Source organism: Ursus arctos, unplaced genomic scaffold, assembly GCF_023065955.2.
Source record: "Ursus arctos isolate Adak ecotype North America unplaced genomic scaffold, UrsArc2.0 scaffold_4, whole genome shotgun sequence".
Classification (NCBI taxonomy): domain Eukaryota; kingdom Metazoa; phylum Chordata; class Mammalia; order Carnivora; family Ursidae; genus Ursus; species Ursus arctos.
Genome location: NW_026623056.1, coordinates 87,551,974 through 87,574,399, shown reverse-complemented (window position 1 = coordinate 87,574,399; position 22,426 = coordinate 87,551,974).

Below are 22,426 nucleotides of genomic sequence, written 5' to 3'. Positions count from 1 at the left end.
GGCCCAGCCTCCTGTGTGGATGGGAAGCCAGCCTGAACCCCTCCAGCAGGTGCGCAATGCTGATGAGCTATGGGGCTGGGTGTGGGCCAGCTCTCACGCTGACAAGGCGGCCCTTGCTTTACCAAGCAGCTCTGCCAGGTGCTTCTGGGAATAGGTTCTGGAAGCCCAGTCTAGAAGCTGGCTCTCTCATTCCCCCTTAACCCCGGGAGCTAGATCATATCCCTGAACCGACCCATCCACTCACACTCTCCAGACTGGCTACGTCATTTCAGCTAGGAACTCGGACAGATGTGTTCATTCCTGGATGACCTGTAGGACAGGCGGGGGAGCCGCAGGGTGGACGCCAGGAGGGGCCAGCTCAGAGGAGCACCAGAATGTAGACCCATGCAGACGGTTAGACTGCCCGTTTGTCTCCAAGCAGCATATCATTTCCGTCCCCCCACTAGGCAGAAAAGCTTTCTTTGATCCAAAGCAGAAGACAGTCAGCAGGCGCTTCCCTGTCTGTGTTCCTCTGAAAAGCTGCTATTTTTTCCCACTATGAGGCACGTGCTTGTCCTTACTGGAAAGCATCTTTCAAATTCAAGGATAATTGCTCTCTCGTTGAGATCAGGGGAGTGTTCAGTGGAATCAGAGCTCCTAGCTCCGAAGCTGAAGGGCCTGGAATGGATTCTAATCCTCGTTCTGCTTAGCGGGGTGAGCCTCGCCTCCAGGAGGGTGGGCTCCTCATTCCACCTGGTCACCCCCAAGGTGGGACTTCTTGCTCCTGTGGTCTTCATCCGCCGCTCAGCCTCCCTCCGACAACCGGCTCCTCCCTCGCCATCCCCGGAACAGCCTGTCCCGGAACAGCCTGTAATTTAAAGGATTTCACTGGTGGAAACACACAGCAATGTTCAAAACGGCAAAGGGAGTAAATTTCAGCATAGGGTGCCCAGCATGTGTATAACTTATTACTGGTCTTGGTGCCAGTGGAAATGAGGCTAGACCTGTTTCTGAGCGCTTATTCCTGTCCCATATCTCAGCGGTCGCTTTGACCCCCCATCTTCTGATGAATGTCAGACTTGGTCACTGAGAAACTCTTCTCTGACACCTGCGCCTTCTCTCCGGCACCAGGAAGACGGAGGCCAGGGTTTCTCAACGTGGGTACCATTCACATCTGGAACTGGGTAATTCTTCTTTGTGCAGTTTTGTGCATGGTGGGGTGTCTACGAGCACCCTTACTTCAACTCACCAGACCCCAGTAGCACCTTCCCCCCGTTATGACAAACAGCCTCTTCAGACATTCCCTGATTTGGTCTGGGGAGCAAAGTCACCCCCTGCTGAGAGGTTGGGGATCAGAGTTCTAGATAAAAGCAACAGGAAGGTGAAGCAAACCCTAATTGCTTTTTCTCCCTCAGCAATGGTGGGATTTGCTAGTGGATTGCAGACCTTCCTGAGGCTTGGGTCTCCAATGTCAGTCCACGCCACAGCTTCCCACACTACTCGCTTAATGCAGGAATGGTCAACCTGAACCGCTCCTGGCGGCCACCAAGAGAGTCTGTCTGTCTAGGCTGCCTGACTTTGGGGACAACCAAGCCATTTGTATTTCTATTTTATTGATGATGCAGTTGAGTCTCAGAAAGATGGAGTGATTTTTCCACTAGTGTTCAAGAGCAGAGCTGGAAATACCATAGTTCTTGGGACTGGCAGAAACAGGGGGGATGGAAAGTGGGCAAGGGAGGAGGCAGAGAGCCGGGTTCTTCTGGAGACTACCAGGAATGTCCTTCTTTCCAAACAGCAGTTTTTAGGACCACTCTCTTGACTCTCTCAATAATTTTTCTCGCTCACTTTGTCTTTCCAAGCCACTGGTGGTGGAAAGCCCAGCTCTGGGGCAGCCACGTCCTCTCCGACCTTCTTCACTCATTTCCATTTGTCCCCATCTCGGGGGCACCAGTGCTGCTGGCATATCACTGGAGTGGCTTCCTCTCTTGTTTGGGATCACAGGGACTTTGGTCTTCCTTCGTTTTCCACTCCTTTTACAGAAGGTAATCACACACAAGGCAGATGTTGGAGGCATGAGTCACCATGGTACCAGCCCAGCTTGGCGACTTGGAGTCAGTTTTCCAAGCCAGGCTGCTATCACCATCTGCTGGGGCCACGAGCAACCAAAACCCTCTGTCTCCATCATCTCCCCCAACTGACACATGCCCCAGCAACAGCCTGTGGTCCTCGGGCCCTCTTCGCCCAACCAATGGGGTGCTCAGGTGACATCCCAGAGCTATGAAGGGGCCATGGCTCCCACTCAAGACCCAAGTGCAGAGCCACCTGTCCAAGCTGGGGACCCAGATCCCATAGGGAACGGGAAACACACCCACCCCCACTTGCCTTTGCTCCAGCCCAAAGTAAAAAAGTAAACAAATACATTTTTAAACTCTCTTCCCTCACACTTCCTCCCTCGCCTCCCTGCCTCCCACCAAATGCCACCCCGTCTCACTGTCCTTCCCCTCCCTCCTCCCACACGCTGCCACCTGGCTCCAAGAGACTGCTCCAGCCTCCCACCACCTGCCACCGGCTCATGATCCTTCCCTCCCCCCTCCCACCACTCCCCGTTCCGCCCCCACCCCACATCAACTGCTCTGCTCACAACAGGTCTCATCAAGGAAGTCAGAGGTGGAATGAAAGGATGTGTCCCCCCGGGGTTGGGTCACCCGAAGACAGGCTGTGGGGCTAGAAGTCAGGGTGTCAAGCTTTTCCCTGCATCCTCAGGCTGCAGAGCGAAGGGTCCCCTGCCCAGAGGTGTGGCCACGAGGAAGGCTGGAGGTAAGGGACAGATGCCCAACTGGACAAGCAAGTGTGGGCAACCCAGAGCAGGAGAATGTGAGCATGTGTGTGTGTGTGTGTGTGTGTGTGTGTGTGTGTGTGTGTGTTTAGGTAGCCTGAGATAAGGCACTGGAGATGTGAGCGAGCAGATGGTAGGAGGGAGCAGTGGAGAATACTGAATTCTAAAGCCTCCAGCTTGAGAGCAGAGCACCAGGACTGAGGAGGGGACCCTACCCATGCCAAGTACAGAGTGTTTTCTCAAACCTGGATCGATGTGATCTCCTGGGCAGAGGAATTTGCTTTTTACCTTGTGCAGCCCTCTTTGTCTCACTGATATTCCCAGTGAAGGGAACGCACTAGGCCCTTCTGCAGGGCTGCTGCCCCTCCCACTTCCAGCCCTGCTCTCCCTCCCTACGACAAGCTGGGACAGCCCATGGGCTCACCGCTTCCCTGAATTTGTCTGGGGAGGGGAGGCAGGCAAGGGAAGCACCTGCTTCTGACGCTGGGGAGACTAAGATCAGGTGACGGTGGGTGGCACCTAGTGGGAGAAAGCCACTTCCCAGACCTCACCAAGTCTTGGCTTCGCCAAGAGGAAGAAGCTAAGGGAATCAGCAGTAAAAACATCGCTGCCTACCTTTCTCGTGTGCTTTTCTGCTTTGATTTAATCTCCCTCACACGATATTAAATTTCAGGCTCAAAGGCTTTAAAAGGAGGGAGGAATCTTGATTTTAAATATTGACTCAGAATTGCTTTGCAGCCCAGAGCTGCTTTCATAAAGGTTTCTACACAATTAGCAAACATCCCTGACATGCACGTGGGCTCCCGGGGAGAGGTCTATCAGTCATCGTGATCCCTGGCACAGCTGGGTCTGACTGCACCACCTCCCGGCCGTGAGTCCACTGGCAAATTACCCGTTCTTCTCTGCGACTGAGCATAGCAACTGCCCGGCACTGTTTCAATAATGTGCATAAAATGATATATATGTATACACACATACACTAATATGTATATTTATGTACATAATATGATATATAATATTGCTAAATAATTTCATTTGTGGTTTTTTGTTTTGTTTTTTATAATAATTTTTTATTATGTTATGTTAGTCACCATACAGCATATCCTTAGTTTTTGATGTAAAGTTCGATGATTCATTAGTTGTGTATAACACCCAGTGCCCCATGGAATACGTGCCCTCCTTACTACCCATCACCAGTCTATCCCATTCCCCCACCCCCTCCCCTCTGAGGCCCTCAGTTTGTTTCCCAGAGTCCACAGTCTCTCATGGTTCATTCCCCCTTCTGTTTACCCCCTTCCTTCTTCCCTTTGAATATGAATCCACATGTGTAAGTTAATAGGTACATTGGAAGTTTATATATATATGTGGAATGTGTGTTCCTATCCTGAACGCTAACCTGTAAAGCATTTAACATAGCAATTGTCCCACAAAATGTTACTGTTATCGCCGCATCTCATTTGACTTACTCTTCTCCAGCTGTTATACGTTCATATTGTCCAGTTTCATCACCTTGTACTCCATAGTCTCTTAAAGATCCAAGGGTTATGACATGGCTCTATGATTTTATAAATTGGCATTAGGTACTGAAGATTCCTTGTTGACCGATTTGGACTACTTGCGGGGCTTAATATGTGGTGTCTGTTGCCTGCGTTACCTTTGTTCTGACAAATAATACTGAGCCTTCCACATGACCTTAGGAGAGTCTCCTTATGGGCTTCATTGCTATATATCAGTGCTCTTTTCTACTCAGTCGACAGACTCTTCCCTCCCAATATCACCTGACACAGAAGTGACACTGATGGTGTCTCCTCCCTGGACTCATTCAGTCCAGCTCACAAATTTAAGGGAGAGAAAACTCACTTTTGATTTTCTGAAATCAAACCCAAACCAAACATCACTCCATTCTGGGTCACTAAGGATGTTTCTTACTAAATATTTATTTAACTCAGATCATGGCTCTAGTTCTCTCCTAAGACTGATTGTCCAATGAAATCAAAGAAAAGCACTGAATGATCTGCGTGCCCTGAGAGCTAAATAATCCCTTCACCAGATAATTTTCTTCTCCAAGTTGCTAAGCCCTAGTCTACAGGGACAGGCCTTTGCTCTTCTGTTTTCCAGCACACATTCTCACCAAGAATGCTCTCAGTAAGATAATGGATAGGAAGAAACAAGTCTGGATTTTTCCCCCAAAATCCAGGATGCTAATGTGGGTGTGTTTTTAAATCCAGAATGCTCTCCTCTTGTGTGTGTTCCAAATTCTCTTTCCTTGGCTTTAATGAAGGGAAAGGTGTCAGACACATCTCTGAGACTCTCCCAAAGAGAGGATTTTCTTATCATTCTCCCTTGTCAGACTTATAAATATCACTCCGTGGCCACTGAGGAAGGAAGAAATAATTTCTTGGGCAAATCAAGAGTTGTAGTCCTCAAAATTACTTTGCATGATGCTTCTCTGCATCCTCTTAAAAAATAATCTGATTTTTAAAATATAAATCAAGAGGGAGTCCATCGCAAATAATTAACCAAGTAATAGCGAAGTGCTTACCAGTAGACACCATGAGTGTGTGTGGGAGGTGAGGTAAGTTATAAAACAAGAGCCAATCCCTCAAGGCTGACCAAAAAGGTGACACACTACTTTGGACAACAAGACAAGAGCTCTTGTCTTGTCATAAGAAAGTAGATGAGAGAAGAAAGAAAGAAAGAAAGAAAGAAAGAAAGAAAGAAAGAAAGAAAGAAAGGGAAAGAAAGAAAGAAAGAAAGAAAGAAAGAAAGAAAGAAAGAAAGAAAGAAAGAAAAAGAAAGAAAAGAGAAAAAGGAAGGAAGGAAAGAAGGAAGGAAGGAAGGAAGGAAGGAAGGAAGGAAGGAAGGAAGGAAAGGAGGAAGGAAGGAAGGAAGGAAAGGAGGGAGGAAGGAAGGAAGGAAGGAAGGAAGGAAGGAAAGAAGGAAGGAAGGAAGGAAGGAAGGAAGGAAGGAAGGAAGGAAGGAAAGGAGGGAGGAAGGAAGGAAGGAAGGAAGGAAGGAAGGAAGGAAGGAAGGAAGGAAGGAAGGAAGGGAGGAAGGGAAATCCCAAGTTAGTGGGGTACACCCACAGACCCACTTTTGATTTTTTTTTAAATCAAGACACCACATCAGATGAAGTCCAACTCACAACTGTGCTCTTCTTGGAGGAACCCCAAGTGTATGCTGTAATTTACCTCCCGGTCTTTCCATATCGGAAAGACAAGATCATCCATAAGGATGACCTTGAATCTGCTCACTATCAAAACGGTAACAATTTGCACATTTCTGTGCTTTATTATCATTGACCCCGGAGTTTCTCAAGACAGAAGCTGAGATGTGAAAAAGGAGAGACTCTTTTTGGGGGTCCAAGATGGCTTCAGGAAAGCTGAGCCTTGGAGAATGGACAGGCTTTCCCAAGGAGAGAAGAAGGGGTTACCTAAGTGCTGTAGGTTAGGGGGTGGTGGAGGGCACAGGGGATGGACATGGGGTGGGTGGTCATTCTCTTAGGAGAGCACAGTGGAGACAGAAAAGCACAGGTGTGTATGGGGAACAGTGATCAGGACGGATTGACTAAAGCTGGAGATTTTAAGGAGGGAGATAGTAAAAGTCTAGGAACAGTGGATGGGGTCAGTGAGGCATTGAATGCCGGATAAGAAGTTTATAAGTTATCTGACAGACCAACATTTTCTGAAGTATATTCCTGGGGACCTTAGTCCCATGGCATCCTCAGAATAAACTTTTTAAAAGTAAAGTTGATGTAGGGTGTTGGCGAGGAAATTCTTTCAGGAGAAACTTGCCCCTCTGCTTGAGATCCCCACTGCCTACCAGTATTAAAAAAGCTTTCAGATACCCTGCAGTATAGCAATCTGCCTAACTTCTGCAGTAGGGTGACAAACGGGCCTCCACAAGAGATCTACGTCCTCATCCCTGAACCTGTGCATGTTACCTTGTATGGAGAAAAAATATGGGGACGTCTTGGCAAATGTAATTAATTTAAGGTTTCCTGACTTGGGTGGATTGTCCTGCGTTATCCTGATGGGCAATCACGTGCAGCCTCCCGAGAGGAAGGTGGGGGGAGATGTGACCTCATACAGCAGAGCTGGTAGTGTGAAGACAGAACAGAGAGATGGGGAGGAGCTTGCCTTAAAGACTGGGGTGATGCAGCCACAAGCCACGTAGCCCCTAGAGGCTGGCGGAGACAAGGAGGACCCTCCAGAGGGAGAGTGGCCACGTGGATGCCTTGCTCTCAAGAGCTCGCAGCTCCAGAACTGTGGAAGAATACGTCTCTGTTGGTTTGTGCCACTCGGTTTGGGTAAATTGTTACGGCAGCCCCAGGAAATGAACACAAGAGAAATGGGAGTTGAATGACTGTCTTGCTTCTGAATTACATCTAACAGACAGATCATCATAAAGATTATAAAGGTGTTAAACGAGACATTAGGAAAAGATTTGGCCAGTAGGAGATTCAGTAAATGTATCAATGGGGAATTTTAAATTTTCCTGATACTCCCTGACCCTCTAAATTGACCAGAACCAAAATAGGCGCTATTTTGTACCAAAGGCCCTTTTTGATGTCAATTCCAATCAAGTAATTTGCACTGTTACATCAGACAGAGCCTAAATGCTCATTACAAATGGCTTGACTCTGTGGCCCCCGGACAGAGCGGCGAGCCCTCAGTGAGCCGAAGACCCTCTAAATTGACCAGAACCAAAATAGGCGCTATTTTGTACCAAAGGCCCTTTTTGATGTCAATTCCAATCAAGTAATTTGCACTGTTACATCAGACACAGCCTAAATGCTCATTACAAATGGCTTGACTCTGTGGCCCCCGGACAGAGCGGCGAGCCCTCAGTGAGCCGAAGACACCAGGAGACGGTTTCATTATAAAAGAGAAACGAATCCATGGAGATTTAGAGCTCTCTGAGAAACCTCCCACTGGTCTTTGAGAGCCAGCCCCGGCAAAGCTGTGGACTCCAGCATCTAAAGTAAAGAAAGGCATTTTCTTATGTCAATCATCCTCTCGGCAAAACATGCTTCTCAGTGCTGGGGAGGAAAAGACAATTAAGGAGCTTCTTTGGACAGAGAAAAACAACAGTGCTTTAGAGGCTAGGGAGCAGAGGGTTCTGCAGGTTTTCAGAAACAAGAGCTCCCAGGTTGTAGAGGCCCCAGAGCTGGTCCCAGGAGGCTGGCTACCGAGTGGGGTCGGGTGGAGGGAACCAGGCGCCTGGCTGTCCCACCCACGGTGACTGCCACATCCGGACAAACTCTTTGTTGTGAAAGACGTCTAAGGGCCACGCCCCAACTCCCAGACCTTCCATAATGAGAGACTTGTCATCCTCCATATGCATCTGCATTGATCTCACAAATGCCTCTCAGAGGGCAAAATCGGGGCAGCTGGGTCACCGAGAAATAGTAGCTGCACGTTGCAGTCGGTTCAAAAGGTCTCACTGGAAACCCTGTGAGTAATGCACATTTTTAACAAACAGGTGTGACAGCTTCCTGTGTATCAATTCTCCCCTCAGTCGGAATCCTTGTATTGACTCAGATATGACATCTTATCTCTGGTTGCTCCTGACTTATGCTTGCCTAAGGAAATCTTTAGAATGGCAAGGGCTCTGTGACCATGTAATCTAATCCAATATGACAACAGTAAAACTCTGTTATTCGGCATTTCCTGTGTATTTGCTGTGTGTCTGCCCTTTGGCTGGATGAAATGGATGATACAGACTCTATCTACGGAGTAGAATTTACTAGTTGATTAACCAAATCCAGTTGTAGAATCTTCCCATAGCTATGTGCAATACCTTTGGGAAAAATAAGCAAATGACAAAGAAATGAGGTAATCAGCATGTATCCCCAGCAGTGGTGGGCATAAATATTTGTTAAGTGAATGACTGAAACAGAGTTTGTTTAAAAATAATAAAATAATTACCCTCTGATGGGGAGTAACTGCCCTACGCACAGGGTTTCTTTTTGAGGTGATGAAAATGTTTTAGGAGTGATAGAGGGGGTGGTCACACAGCATTACAAATGTATTAAACGCCACTGCACTGTTCACTTTCAAAGGGTTCGTTTTATGTTATGTGACTTTCACCTCAATTTTGAAACAATTAGTTACTTTCTATATTATGTCCTGGTGTACCGGGAACAAAATAAATCTAGCCCTGTCTTCACAGAATCAGGCAGCAGAAAGGTCCATAGGCCAACAAATCACTGTTGCCATCACTCTAGTTGCCATACCAGTCGATAAAACAAAAGCACTTCCAGAAAATTCCATGTGCCCCATGGACCTTCTAAGTTAGAGTATCCATTTCTGAGTCTGAACTGCTTGAAGCCTTTGCCATAAATTGGAGCCCTCAAAATGCAAAGATTAGATCCTTCAATTCCTTAGGGACCAGAGTTCTTTCCATAGAGAAAAATGTCATGTAATTGACGAAGACACTGAGGTAAAGAAACTACTGGTTAATTTATTATTGAGGTTGGAGGTGCAGGGGGGCAGGGGTGGACAGAAAAAGCAAGCCCGAACCAGCAGTCCCCAAATTTCTATGTTGAGGGAACCGTTTTTTTACATAAAAGTAAAGTTGGGAAACGTGAAGTCAAAGAATAAAAATAATTAAGACTGCAGCTTTGAAGATGGGCAAAACTCATGTGTCATGATATTTTGATGTATTTTGGCAGGAATCAAGGCAAATCATCAGATAAAGGATTAGGTACTTAACAACAATGCTAGAGGGAAAGTGACACACTCATCAATGACAACACAAAGCAGCCTGTGCTTGACGCTGGGGAAGTAAGGACAGACATCAGGAGTGACTTGTCCTGTCACTTACGCGCGGCCGTGGTATAATGGATCTGGTCTTCGTCCCTGGGTCCTGGCCCACAGCTTCCTGGGAGTTTCCTGAGTAATGAGTATCTTTGCTCTGCTCATGAGGTGACTCTTGATGCGCCCCTCGGTAGCTTCAGGATGGGAACTGGTCCCCTAAGATACCAGGCCTGACCTGGGTGGGGAGAAGGGGCTGGAGACTGAATTCAGTCATGTAGTCAATGATTTAATAAGCTCAGTGGAACTTCCTGGTGGATGAAGACCTTGACATCCCAGGAAGGTGATGTGCCCTGACTCCCCGGGGAGGGAGCATGGAAGGTCAGCTCTCCCAGCCCGCGCCTATGTGTATCCTTTATAATAAAACTGAAATAGCGAGTATTGTGCTTTCTTGAGTTCGGTGAATCATTCTAGCAAATCATCGAACCTGGAGGGGTCATGGGAACCCCAGGATTTATAGCTACTAGTGTGGTCAGAAATAGAGGTCAAAAATGCAGGTGGTCTGGGGACCCCCAAAATGTGCCTGGCCTCTGAACTAGGGCAGTGTTGTGGACAACTGAGCCCTTAACTTGTGGGATCCAATGGCATAGCCAGGCGGTTAGTGGGAGAACTGAATTGCAGTACACCCAGTTAGAGTGGAAACAGGTTTTATATTTATCTATTTTATACTTAGTATATAATACTTACTTTATATGTCATATTTCAATTTGCCCCTCATCAAACAAGGTGAAAAGTACCCTTAAACAGATAAAATTCTGATGGTTTAACTTTGGGAGCCAGAACAAGAAAACCGACTTCAGAATTAAAGCAATTTATTTTCATTCATAATTACGAGTTCTGATATATTCCTAATGCAATTTTTGGCTCTTTTTTTGTCAAGCAGAAGAAATATTACTTCTATTCACATGAAATTAGGAATGTAGGTGGGTTTTTTAACCTATTTTTCCTCTCATCACTTATTCCAGATTTTTCTGGTAGAAAAATTACTTAGAATTTAATTAATGCCTTCTTGGGGACCTGGCTTTCTTGACAGCCAAATATAAAAGATAAATGAATCCACTTTCAGCAATTTTAAAAGGCATATCTGCATTCTTTTAGGGGACTTTACTTATATCAGAACGAGTAGCATAAAAATAAAAGAAAAGGTCAGACTCTAGTTTGACAGATTTACTAAAAAGCATAACCATATAATTTTATAATTATATAAACTGGACCTTGTCAAGGGTTGACCCTTGAACAACACAGGGGTTAGGGGCACCAGTCCCCAGCCCCTGCCCACGCACAGTTGAAAATTCACATATAACTTGTGACTCCCCCAAAACCTTACGAATAGCCCGCTGTTGCCCAGAAGACTTGCCGATAACACAGTCAATTAACACGTATTTTGTATGTTATATGTGTCGTAGAGTGTACTGTGTTCTTACAATAAAGTCAGCTAGAGAGAAGAAAATGTTATTAAGAAAATCATAAGGAAGAATGGGGCGCCTGGGTGGCACAGCGGTTAAGCGTCTGCCTTCGGCTCAGGGCGTGATCCCAGCGTTATGGGATCGAGCCCCACATCAGGCTCCTCCGCTATGAGCCTGCTTCTTCCTCTCCCACTCCCCCTGCTTGTGTTCCGTCTCTCGCTGGCTGTATCTATCTCTGTCGAATAAATAAATAAAATCTTTAAAAAAAAGAAAAGAAAAGAAAATCATAAGTAAGAGAAAACATTTAGAGCACTGTACTGGATTTATTGAGAAAAAATCTGCATGTAAGTGGACCCACGCAGTTGAAACGCATAGTGTCCAAGGGTCAAACTGTAGCACATGATTTAATAGGGGACATGGCTTCAGACAAGATTTTTCCCTTAAATATATCATTTCCTTTCAAAGTTGTCAAATAGAATTTCAATCTCCAAACATTCTCAAACTGCAGTCTCTTGCCGTGACCACTTGAATACGTACTTAGGTTTGACTTACGATTTTCCTACTTTATGACAGTGCAAAAGCAATATGCATTCAATGGAAACCAGACTTTGAGTTTTGAGTTTTGTTCTTTTGTGCCGATGGAAGGTACCGCCCTCTGTCGTCACGCTGGACAGCGCCAGCCACTGAGGCTCCCAGACAGTCGCCCACCGGACGGTAAACCCCTCATGCACCAGCAACCATTCTGTTCTTCACCTTCGGTGCAATATTCAATCCATTCCCTGAGACGTTCCGCACTTTATGATCAAAGAGGCTTTGTGTTAGATGATTTTGTCCAACCGTAGGCTAAGCTGTGGGGTAGGCTTATTAAATGCATTTTCATCTTACGAGATTTTCAACTCCTGGCGGCTTTCTCGGGGTGTAACCCTATTATAAGTTGGAGACGGGTAACAATGATTTTTAAATGCCAGGAGTAAACAAGCCTAAGAAGCAAACAAAAGAACAACTTTCCGTTTTGAGGCAACGACATTCTGAGGTCAGTTCTAAAATCACAGACAACTTCGTGCAATTTGCTTCTCAAATGATCTCATCCTCCAGCGTTTTTCCAGAGAAGTGGTCCAGGAGAAATGTCAAATGGAAAGGTCAAATTGAAAAAAAAAAAATTGGAATCTTTTACTAGTCGCTGCCAGAAGGAACTGTAAACAAAAACTTAGCAGGAACCCCCGAAGGCAAATATCCTGTGGGCCCAGGGTGGATGAGATCATGTAATCTGAAAAACTGTTCAAATATTCAGACAATGATAATGATACAAAGAAAAGGTTTTATATTAACAGACAGATAAGACAGACCTGTGAAAGATACGTGTGGACTTAATTTTTTTAGCATCTCGAATATCTGCTTTATCCCATCTCTTAATAAGTTTCAAACAAACCCTGGAAGTCTAATACCCAACAGTTTACCCCTCTTATCAGCGGGATGCATCACGATTTTGATCCCCGTCAGAAACGCAAAAAAGATCGAGTACATATTGTTTAGAGCCTTAATACCCATCCTGTAATGGGTAAAACATAGGAGGAGGTGAGAGAAAGGTTTAAAAAAAAAATTAGGAATATTCCTCTCGAAATCACCTCCCATTTTTCAGTGAATTGAAAAATATCGTTGGGACAAAACAACAAGGGCAAACCCCTTAGGACCCCCCAGGAGACCCAAAAAGCCACGGGGTGAGGGGCGGGGGTCTTAGCACTCTGGAGAAATGAGGATTTGAAGTTGGCCAGATCGTAGGTCACTATAGAGCCCGGCATTTAATGGCATGATGGGGGTAGTGACCCCACCCGAAGTTGCCTGACGGCTGGCACTTGAGCACGCTGAAGGCTGCATGGAGCAAAAACACGGGATTCCCTCATCAGTCAGATGCCACTGGCGGATGAGGAGTCCCGAGGAAGGGGCACTGCCTTCAAAAATGGCGTGTTGTGTTCTCGGAAGGGCCTCATCAGCTCCAGCCCGCCTTTCAGATGATGTATTCCACACAGCAGAGGCCCGACGGCTCGAGAGGCTGGTTTCCATGGAGATGTTCTGCAGCTTTGCTGGTATTCCCTCCAGAAGGGAGAGAAACTGCCCCAGTGCTCAGCGTGTGCACACATACAAACACGCCCGCACACACACTCTTCTCAGCTACACCAGCCGGCTATATATAGCAAGAAATGTAAGGTAATTGAAAGGGGCAACTGGAGTTTGAAAAATAAGGACACGATTGGAGAACGTTTTGCAGGAAACAGACTTTTTTTTTAGGCATCTGTAAGCTTTGGATCATGCGTTTAGCTGGGGGTGAAAGGAGGTTGCCATTTTGTCTGCACCCTGGGCACAAGCAGATGGGCCTTCTCCAGAGATCGCTGTACCCCAGTGGGCAAGATTTCTCTGAGGGCTGAAGGGCCCGGCCTGCTGAGGAACTGAAGCCCAACCCCATGACCCCACCGCGCAGGGAGCCAGGGAGACAATGGGATCACTTCCCAGAGTAATTGTGTGCATCAGGATATCCATATCGGACCAGAATAACAGCCCCAACCAGCAATTCCTTTCAGGGGATTTCTGGACCACGATGGGGGTTCTATTGTCAACTGATTTGGAAAGGGCTGTGCACAGCCTGAAGGGAATTTCTGGCCTGTGGTAGAAACTCCCTTGCTCTCTCAATAGAGAAAATGCTTTAGAGAAAGGCAAGAGCATTTCCCCTTTTATTTGGGAATCTGGTCTCCCATCGTCTCAGCACCATGATGTATTAGCTGTATGACTTTAGGGAAGTTACTTGACCTCTCTGTTTCACCATCTGGAAAACAAAATTGATAAACATTTAGCATGTGTCAGGGGCTTTTCTGAGCACTTCATTTTCTCATTAATTCATCACAACAATGCTCCGGGATGAATATGGTGTTATCCTTGTGCTGTGGGTGAGGAGACGAAAGCACAGAGAGGTCAAGAAACTTGCTCGAGATCACACAGCTAGGAAGGAACAGACAGGATTCAAACCCAAGCTGTAACCCCAGTTGCGTAGCCTTCACATTGAAGCACCTTGTGTAATGCTAACAGGACGGAATCATTTTTACCCTAAGGGTTTCCCATGCATTCACGTATTCCATCCCAACAATACTATGAAGTTGGTGCGAACAGACTTTCAGATGAGGAAATGGAGACAAGAAGAGGTAAAATAACTTGCCCAAAGCTAGAAAGGGAGAGCACTGGGATTGGAGTTCATGCATTCAGGCTCCAGGGCCATCGGGATCAAAAATCCGAAAGAGGGGCCGAAGAAACAACCTTGGAGAAGCATAAGTGGCAGGTGGCCTGGGTCGGAGCAGCGTCTCCCGGGTTCAGCACAGTTGCGAGTTAGCCTGGGGAGGCAGGCAGCTTGCTTCTCTCGGGACCGGAGCAGCGGACCAGCCCACTGTCCAGAACAGGGTGAGAAGGCCCCCGCCCCGCACCTCCCCACGCTCCACGCTCAGCACAAGTGGCACCCACCCTCTGCGTCCCTTCCCTGTCGGCGGATCCGTGGTCAGCAGATTTCACTGCAAGAGCCACCGAGGAGCCCCCTTGGCCAACCAGCCCCACCCTGCCCCCCGCCCCCGAGGTCCAGGCCAGTGCTCACTGTTTCCAGTGGCGAGACCCCTCTGCAACCTCAGACAGTTCAAGGATTCACACAAGAGAGTTAGGAGCACGCAGTACGACAAAAGTTAAACCAACTTGATCCTTAAACGTGTCATTTGTCCTCACAACAGCACACATTCATGTGGAATACTAGCAACAGATAGTGACGGGAAAATCAGTTGTTCTATCTCCAGTGCTTAGTACATAGAAGTGTCCTCAGACCCTTGACACAACTTCTCCCCCACTCCCCGGGAGGGATTTTAGGGTTGACCGTTAGAAATTTAAGGCTGCCTCCTGAAACATCAGGAGCCTCATCTGTCTCTGATCCCTGAGACAGTGCCTGGCTCAGAGCAAGGGTCAATGAAGGTGTTCGGGAAGGGCTGGTACTGGGCCCCCAGCCCCTGGGTATCCCCGGAGGCCCTCCAGAAGTCCAGGTGGGGAAGCCAGTGCTGCTCTGGGCTTGGCCTCTGCATCGGGCTTTGTCCCCTTCGGAGGCCAGCGTGGCCAACACCTTTCTCTGAGGAAGCAGGGGATGGGGACTGGGGGTGGGTGTGCAGGGAGCAGAGCCCGTGTTCACCAAGACACCCAACCCCTCCTCGCTTTGCCTTTGCTCCTGCTGGGGACTCACCACCGCCTCCCAATGCCCTATGGCAGGGGTCCATCTGGCCCCTGTGAAACGCCTGAAATTTTCCGAAACATTGTACGTGCTCATCTTTTACACGATGAGGGTTGAAGCCAAGGGCTCAAAGCTTTTGTCAGACACCCCCGCCCCCCGCCAAGGGGAACAGTTCCAGAAAACTAAGATCCCTGTTCCCTAAAGTCTGGGCTCTGAGTACTCTTCCAAGTACTCACTGACAGAGTCAAAGGGGTCCTCACTGCTCCACCAGAGACCACCCAATTTCACCCACGCCCCCTCTCAGCCATTGGCTATGTGGAGCCCAAAGCCCTTGTCATCATTTCCTTGCCAACCAGGTTTATGGCGAGCCGACTGCAGACTCCCAGCTGTGTTTCTTCCCCTTCTGTGGCTGTTTTAGAGACCTGCCTTGTCCCAGGCAGAGCGGATGGGGCTGGATGATCTCCCCGGAGCGCCAACTTCCCATGCCCTCCCTGGAGGGCAATCCGGAACCCCATTCTGGAGACTTAACTCCATTACCTGCCCCAGGGGGCTTATGGGACTGGTGAAGGCAAGATCCAGCGGTCACAACACATGGTGCCAGCCTGTCCCCACCCGTCACGTCCATGTTCTAATGACAGAGTGAGGTGACCCTTCAGTTAAATTCCCCGCTCTAATGCCAGGTTAGATGGACGCCTTTCTTTTTTTTCTGCCGGCTAACCATTTGCAAGAAAATATAGATTCTCTGAGACTAAATAATGCTTACTCTGCTTAACACTCAGCTCTAAGAGGAACCCTGGCTGTGACACTGCAGCGTGACCAAGGGGCTAATGGGGCTGACAGAGCAAGTGTAACCAGGAGGATTCCCCAAAGGCTAGAGTGACAAGCATTGCTTTATAATTCAGAAAGTAATGTTACGTCCTTTCCAATTGCATGGGGAAGGAGGGACCCCACGATGGCCAGTTTCCTTCAGTACTTCAGTTCTTCCAATGTAGTAGAATATTCCTTTCTTTCCACCTGAGCAGTGTAAATAGCCCTGCCATTTAATTGTCTTGCCAGATTGGCTGCATTGTGATTTATTCTGAGACGCCTATTTGCAAAATGTTTTACCAGTGTTGTGTCTCTCGGCTAGTCTGCTGTCTCCCCTTTGCAGAGTTGCCCTTCAGCCTTTCCCAGGTGAGCGCTGCCATATGAACCACGAAACTGGAACGAATTCATTGCTTCCTGATACATCTGGTGTGGGGAGGAGGCTCTGCTAAGCCCCCAAAGATCATTTAAGTTCCAGCGCTTGGTAGTTACCAGTTTCAAGGCACATTTCACTGGCAAAAAAAAAGATTAATTAGGACAAACTCTTGCAAATATATATGAACAAGACCAACTTCCCAATACAAAAATTGGCCAAAATCAAAAGATCAACAGACATGTGAACAGAAGATCAGTATTAAAGGCAATAAAAGAAATGCAGATGAAATCACCACTGTGATCTCTCTTTGCCTATTAAATGGACCAAGAGTCTTTTTTTAAAATTTTTTACTCAAATTCAATTTAGTTAACATACAATGTGTTATTAGTTTCAGGGATAGAATTCAGTGATTCATCAGTTGCAAATAACACCCAGTGCTCATTATATCCTGTGACATCCTTAATGCCCATCCCCCAACCTCCTTAATGCCCATCCCCCAGTTACCCCATCCCCCCATCCTCCTCCCCTCCAGCAACCCTCAGTTTGTTTCCTAGAGTTAAGAGCCTCTTATGGTTTACCTCCCTCTCTGTTTTTATCTTATTTTATTTTTCTTCCCTTCCCCTATGTTCATCTGTTTTGTTTCCTTAATTGTACATATGAGTGAAGCATATGGTATTTGTCTTTCTCTGACTGACTTATTTCGCTTAGCATTATACAAATGGACCAAGATTCTTAAGTTTGACAATCCCCAGTGAACGGAAGTGGGGAAAACAGGTGCTTTTTACAGCCTGTTAGTTGACAAGTGGATTATCCTAACCTTGGAGAACAGCTGGGGTGGCGTGGATCAAACCTTGCTCTCGAAATTCTCCTTCCCACACTTTATCCTGAAGTTGTAATTGGACAAGTGCACAAAGAGGTTGCTTATCTCAAGGTTGTTTATAATAATGAAAATTTGGAAACAGACTAAATGTCCATCAATGAAAAATTAATTTGTTTAATGTGATATAATCATACAACAGAATAGCATGAAGCCCTTTATAAGGGTGATACATATTAATGATCACAATACATGGAAATGTCCACACCTGATACATTTGAGTGAAAAAGGTATCATGTATAGTGTGATCGTACTAGGAAAAAATCGCGTGTGTATGCACGTGTGTGTGTGTGTGCGTGTGCACGTGTGCGCACATGTCCGTACTCAGGCACCCCCATTGGTATTACTCATAAAGAGATATCTGGAATTATATTTACTGAAATGTTACATTGTTGTCTCTGCTAATAAGATATTGTGCTAGTCAGGGCAGGATGGGCTAAGCTGCATTAAGATATAAACCCAGGCATGTAATGATCCAAAACAATGGAAGTTTATTTTCCATTCATTTAAAGTCCAAATGATAGGGCTGGCCACTTGGGCGGGGTATTCAGGCTCCTGTCATTCTCTGCGTGGCCATCTCCAGTGTGTGGAGCCCACAGTCACTCTGGTGGAACTCTCTATTCTAGTCGGGCTGGAGAGGAAAGACTATGCAACATTGCAAGGAAGGCTCCTGATGAGTCAGGCTCGGGAGGAGCACTTGTCCACCTTCACGGCCTCGCTAACTACAAGGGAGGCTGGCATGTCAGCACAGCTGTGTCCCCACAGGGAAGAGGAAAGGTGTTGAATGAATATCCCACATCCCAGATATACCAAGGTTTTCACTTTTTATATTTTTCTGAATTGCTCGAATTTTCCAAATGAGCTTGCATTACCTTTATATGCAGAAAAGATTGGAGCAAATTTCTTTTTTATAGAGTCATAGTATCTTTTTTGAAGAGAAAGAATGATAGAGGAGAGAAAGGGAGAGAAATCGAGATAATTTGGGAGAGCCAGCCCAAGAGAATGCAGGGGCCCTGAGGTGTGCGGAGCCGATGTCACTGTGTCTCTGGCTCTTATTCCAGGGGTCAGGTGGCTTCTCGCTGGGTGCTCCCTCCTTCAACCTCAGTCAACAAGCACTTGGAGAATGGAATGATCTCAGCCTTCAAACAGTCATCTTTCTGTTTTGATATCTCACATCTCTAGGGCACAAAGTAAGATGATATTATTGAATTTGATTTTTGACACAATGAAAAATCCACTGCATCATTAATGGATTAGCCACTATCTTTTAAAAAATGCACGCAAGGCCAGGCACAATCTCATGAAAGGGAATGATTCATGTATTTCTGGAATGGAGCATGGGAAAGGTCACTAAGATTTCCATTGAAGTTTCCAACAGCCCATCTTTTAGTTGTTATTCTTACTCATGACTTTTGTGTAAGGCAGGCTGTGATCCATTGGCCCCATCTTCAGAATCACATGGCAAAGCTAACTTGATAACCCACGACCAAAATACTTAGCCCTTTGGGGGTCATGCATGGTATTCCAATGAACACTTTTAACATAATGCTCCCATGCCCTATGAAAAGATGAATTTCAGAAATTTCAGGAGGTAATTAAAATGTACTCTAAAGTCATCTCACTCGCAGGTGCTGTTTATTACTTAATTCATGAAGGAATTCATGCAACTCATGCTGCTCTTATCATATAGCAAATGTGCGACTACCTTGAATTCTGCAGAGAAAGATTCTTGCAAAAGGGAGAGTCCAATGGACATCTTCTTGAATGTGACAGCTGCCACTGAATGTGCCACAATCCTTGGCCATCAGAGTCACATATCTGCAACTTTTAAGCTTGAGAGATGCATTCCAGGGCTAAACTGTTGCATTTCTTTTCACTGGCTTAATTTAATTATGACATGTAGTTTTATGTTCATTTCTCTGAAAGCTGTAGGAAAATGGACTAAATCATCCCCAACGACATGAGCAATTGCTCTAATAAAAGTAGTTCTTTCAAAGATTATAAAACATTAGTTCAACTACACTCAGTGCTCCTGACATGAGGGGTAAGCATAGGGCATTAGATCTTAAAAGCTGTTCCCAGATGCACAGATTGTTAGCAAATTCAAAATAAGCCACTCCTCATAAAGACTTAGTGGGAAAATGGAAAAAGAAATAGAAAAACAATCTTTCTAAATTGTAACAAAAGATTTTTATTTTTTTTAAAGATTTTATTTATTTACGAGAGAGAGAGCGAGCACAAGCTGGGGAGAGGGAGAAGCAGGCTCCCCACCGAGCAGGGAGCCCGACATGGGACTTGATCCCACGACACTGCAATCATGACCTGAGCCAAAGGCAAACACCCAACCAACTGAGCCACCCAGGTGCCCTAAAAGATGTTTATTCTTAAAGAAATGATGCCAAAAAGAAAACATCTTGCATATCCTATTAAAAGTTATTTCCAGGGGTGCCTGGGTGGCTCAGTCACTTGAGCATCTGACTCTTGATTTCAGCTCAGGTCATGATCTCAGGGACCCGGGATCGAGCCCCACGTCGGGTTCCATGCTCAGCAAGGAGTCTACTTGAGGATTCTCTCCTTCTCCCTCTGCCCCTTCCCCCACTCACACTCTCTCTCTCTCAAATAAATGTTTAAAAAAGTTATTTCCATTTACTACTCCCAAAATGATAAAACAATATAGCCTACAAATAAATTATATGCCTTTGCCAAAATGTTTACCAGCCCCTTCACCTACAAATATTGAATACAGAATCTCCTTAGTTAAGTTTAAGGTTTCACTGACTGGTCATAGGATTTATCTTAGCAATTTATTATTCTCAAAAGAGCTAAAATGCACTATACATATGAAAATATTATTTTTGTTTTACTGATCACAGAAAATTTTTATATTTGTGATTTTATATCATTATAATCAGAGACTATAAAATAGGGATATTGATTTTTTCCGTCCCAAACTTGAGTTTATAAGGTAAGTAGATCCTGGTCATTTTCCAAATCAACGTGAAAGGTCCTCCTTAAGTGTGAAAGCTGTCTGATCAATAGATCCCCTTTAGCAAGATGGGAGAAGCAAGACCTTGAAATCCTAAAGATCCGGGTACAGCTTTGGCTTTGCCATTGACTAAGTGATCTTGGATATGAGTCCTAATCTGTGTTTTCATGGTAATTACCTAATTTTCAGAAATGCGGATTAGCATACTGGGGCTAGCACGGGCTGTGGAGAGAATTAAACCGCACCGTGTACCCAGCGCCGGACTCAGAGCAGACTCTTGATGGGCTCATTTGTTTCCCATCTTCCTTAGTTGACTCAGGGTGGAAAGATCTAAACGGAATTCTAGGTCCCCCACTCTGCTCCCTACGTGGGGTAAACCACTTCATCTCTCTCCGGATCTCTCATCTGTAACAACATTTCCATTTTTGATCAGCCAGTTGCTGGGGCATCTCAGCCATGACAGTTGACATAGAAGCAGAAGATTCGCTTGCTGGGCGGACGTGCCTGGTCCGTCTGCGTGAGGCTCCGCGCTAGGGGCGTGTATTACTTTCCCAGGGTGATCGTAACACATTATCACAAAGCGAGAGGCTTAAAACAACAGAATAGTTCTCTCACAGTCCTGGAGGGTAGAAGTTCAAAATGCAGATGTTGGCGGGGCTGTGCCTCCCCTGAAACTTGCAGGGGAACCTCCCCTCTTTGCCTGTTCCAGCTTCTGGTAGCCACTGGCAATTCTTGGCTCGCTTTGGCTCATCACTGCTACACTTCCATCTCTGCCTCCCACCTCACATGATGGTCTCCCCATGTGTCTCCACGTTGTCTTCCCTCCTTGCACGTTTATGTGTCCAAATTATACCTCTTCCGAGGACACCGGTCCACGGATTAGGGCCCACCCTAACCCAGGGTGACCTCATTTTACCTTGATTACTTCTGCAAAGACCCTGTTTCCAAATAAGGTCATGTTCACAGATCCTAGGAATTAGGACTTGAATTCATCTTTTTGAGAGACACAATTTAACCCCCAGCACAGGGGGGATACAGGGGTGACAAAAGCCCTTGGGGGGCTGGCCATCAGAGAGCCAGGCGCAGATGGCAAACACCACATTCAGATGGCCAGGCCCCTGGCTTGCGTGCTCTGGAAGTGACGGCCAGGCATGAACACCAATAGGGGAAGGAGGCAAAACGTATTTTCCTCCTGCAAATATCGTATCTTCATTCAAATAGCACAGTTTTCAAAATTCAAACTGAAGAACAGAACCACCTTGGAACCCTGGTATCACTCCTCAGAGGTGATTTTTTTGTCATATAATTTTTTTATTGAAATATGCCATAAAATTTACACTTCCAAAGTGTATGATTTTGTGGGGGTTTTTTACACATTCACAACGTTGCAGAATCATCGCCACTCTCCAATTCCAGGACATTCTATCACCCTAAAAAGAAACCCTGTGTCTGTTAGCAGTCATCCCACGTTCCCCTCCCCCGGCAATCACTAAACTATTTTCTGAAAATCTGTAGATTTCCTGTTATAGGTATTTCATATAAATCATGTTGTATAATATATGACCTTCTGCATCTGTCTTCTTCTACTTAGTATAATGTTTTCAAGGTTCATTCATGTTCATATCTTTTTATAGCTAGATAATAGCCTACTCTATGGATATATCATATTATATTTATCCATTCGTCAATCGATGGGCATTCGGTTGATTCTACCCTTTGGCTGTTATGAGTAATGCTATTATGAACATTCACGTACGAATTTTTGCGTGTACTTTTGTCTTCAGTTCTCTTCTATATGGAGTTCCTCGAGTGAAACTGCTGGGTCATATGTTAACTTTATGTTTAACTTTTTGAGGAACTGCCGAAATGTTTTTCAAAGCAGCTGCGTCATCTTACATTTGTACAAGCGATGAATGAGGCTTCCGGTTTCCCTGCGACCTCACCAACCCTTGTCATCGCCATCTTTTTTGCTGATAGGCACCCTGCTGGGCGTGATGCGATACCTCGCTGAGCTTTTGATTTGCATTTCCCTGATGACTAATGAGACTGAGCATCTTTTCATGTGCTTATGGGCAATTTTTATGTCTCCTTGGGAGAA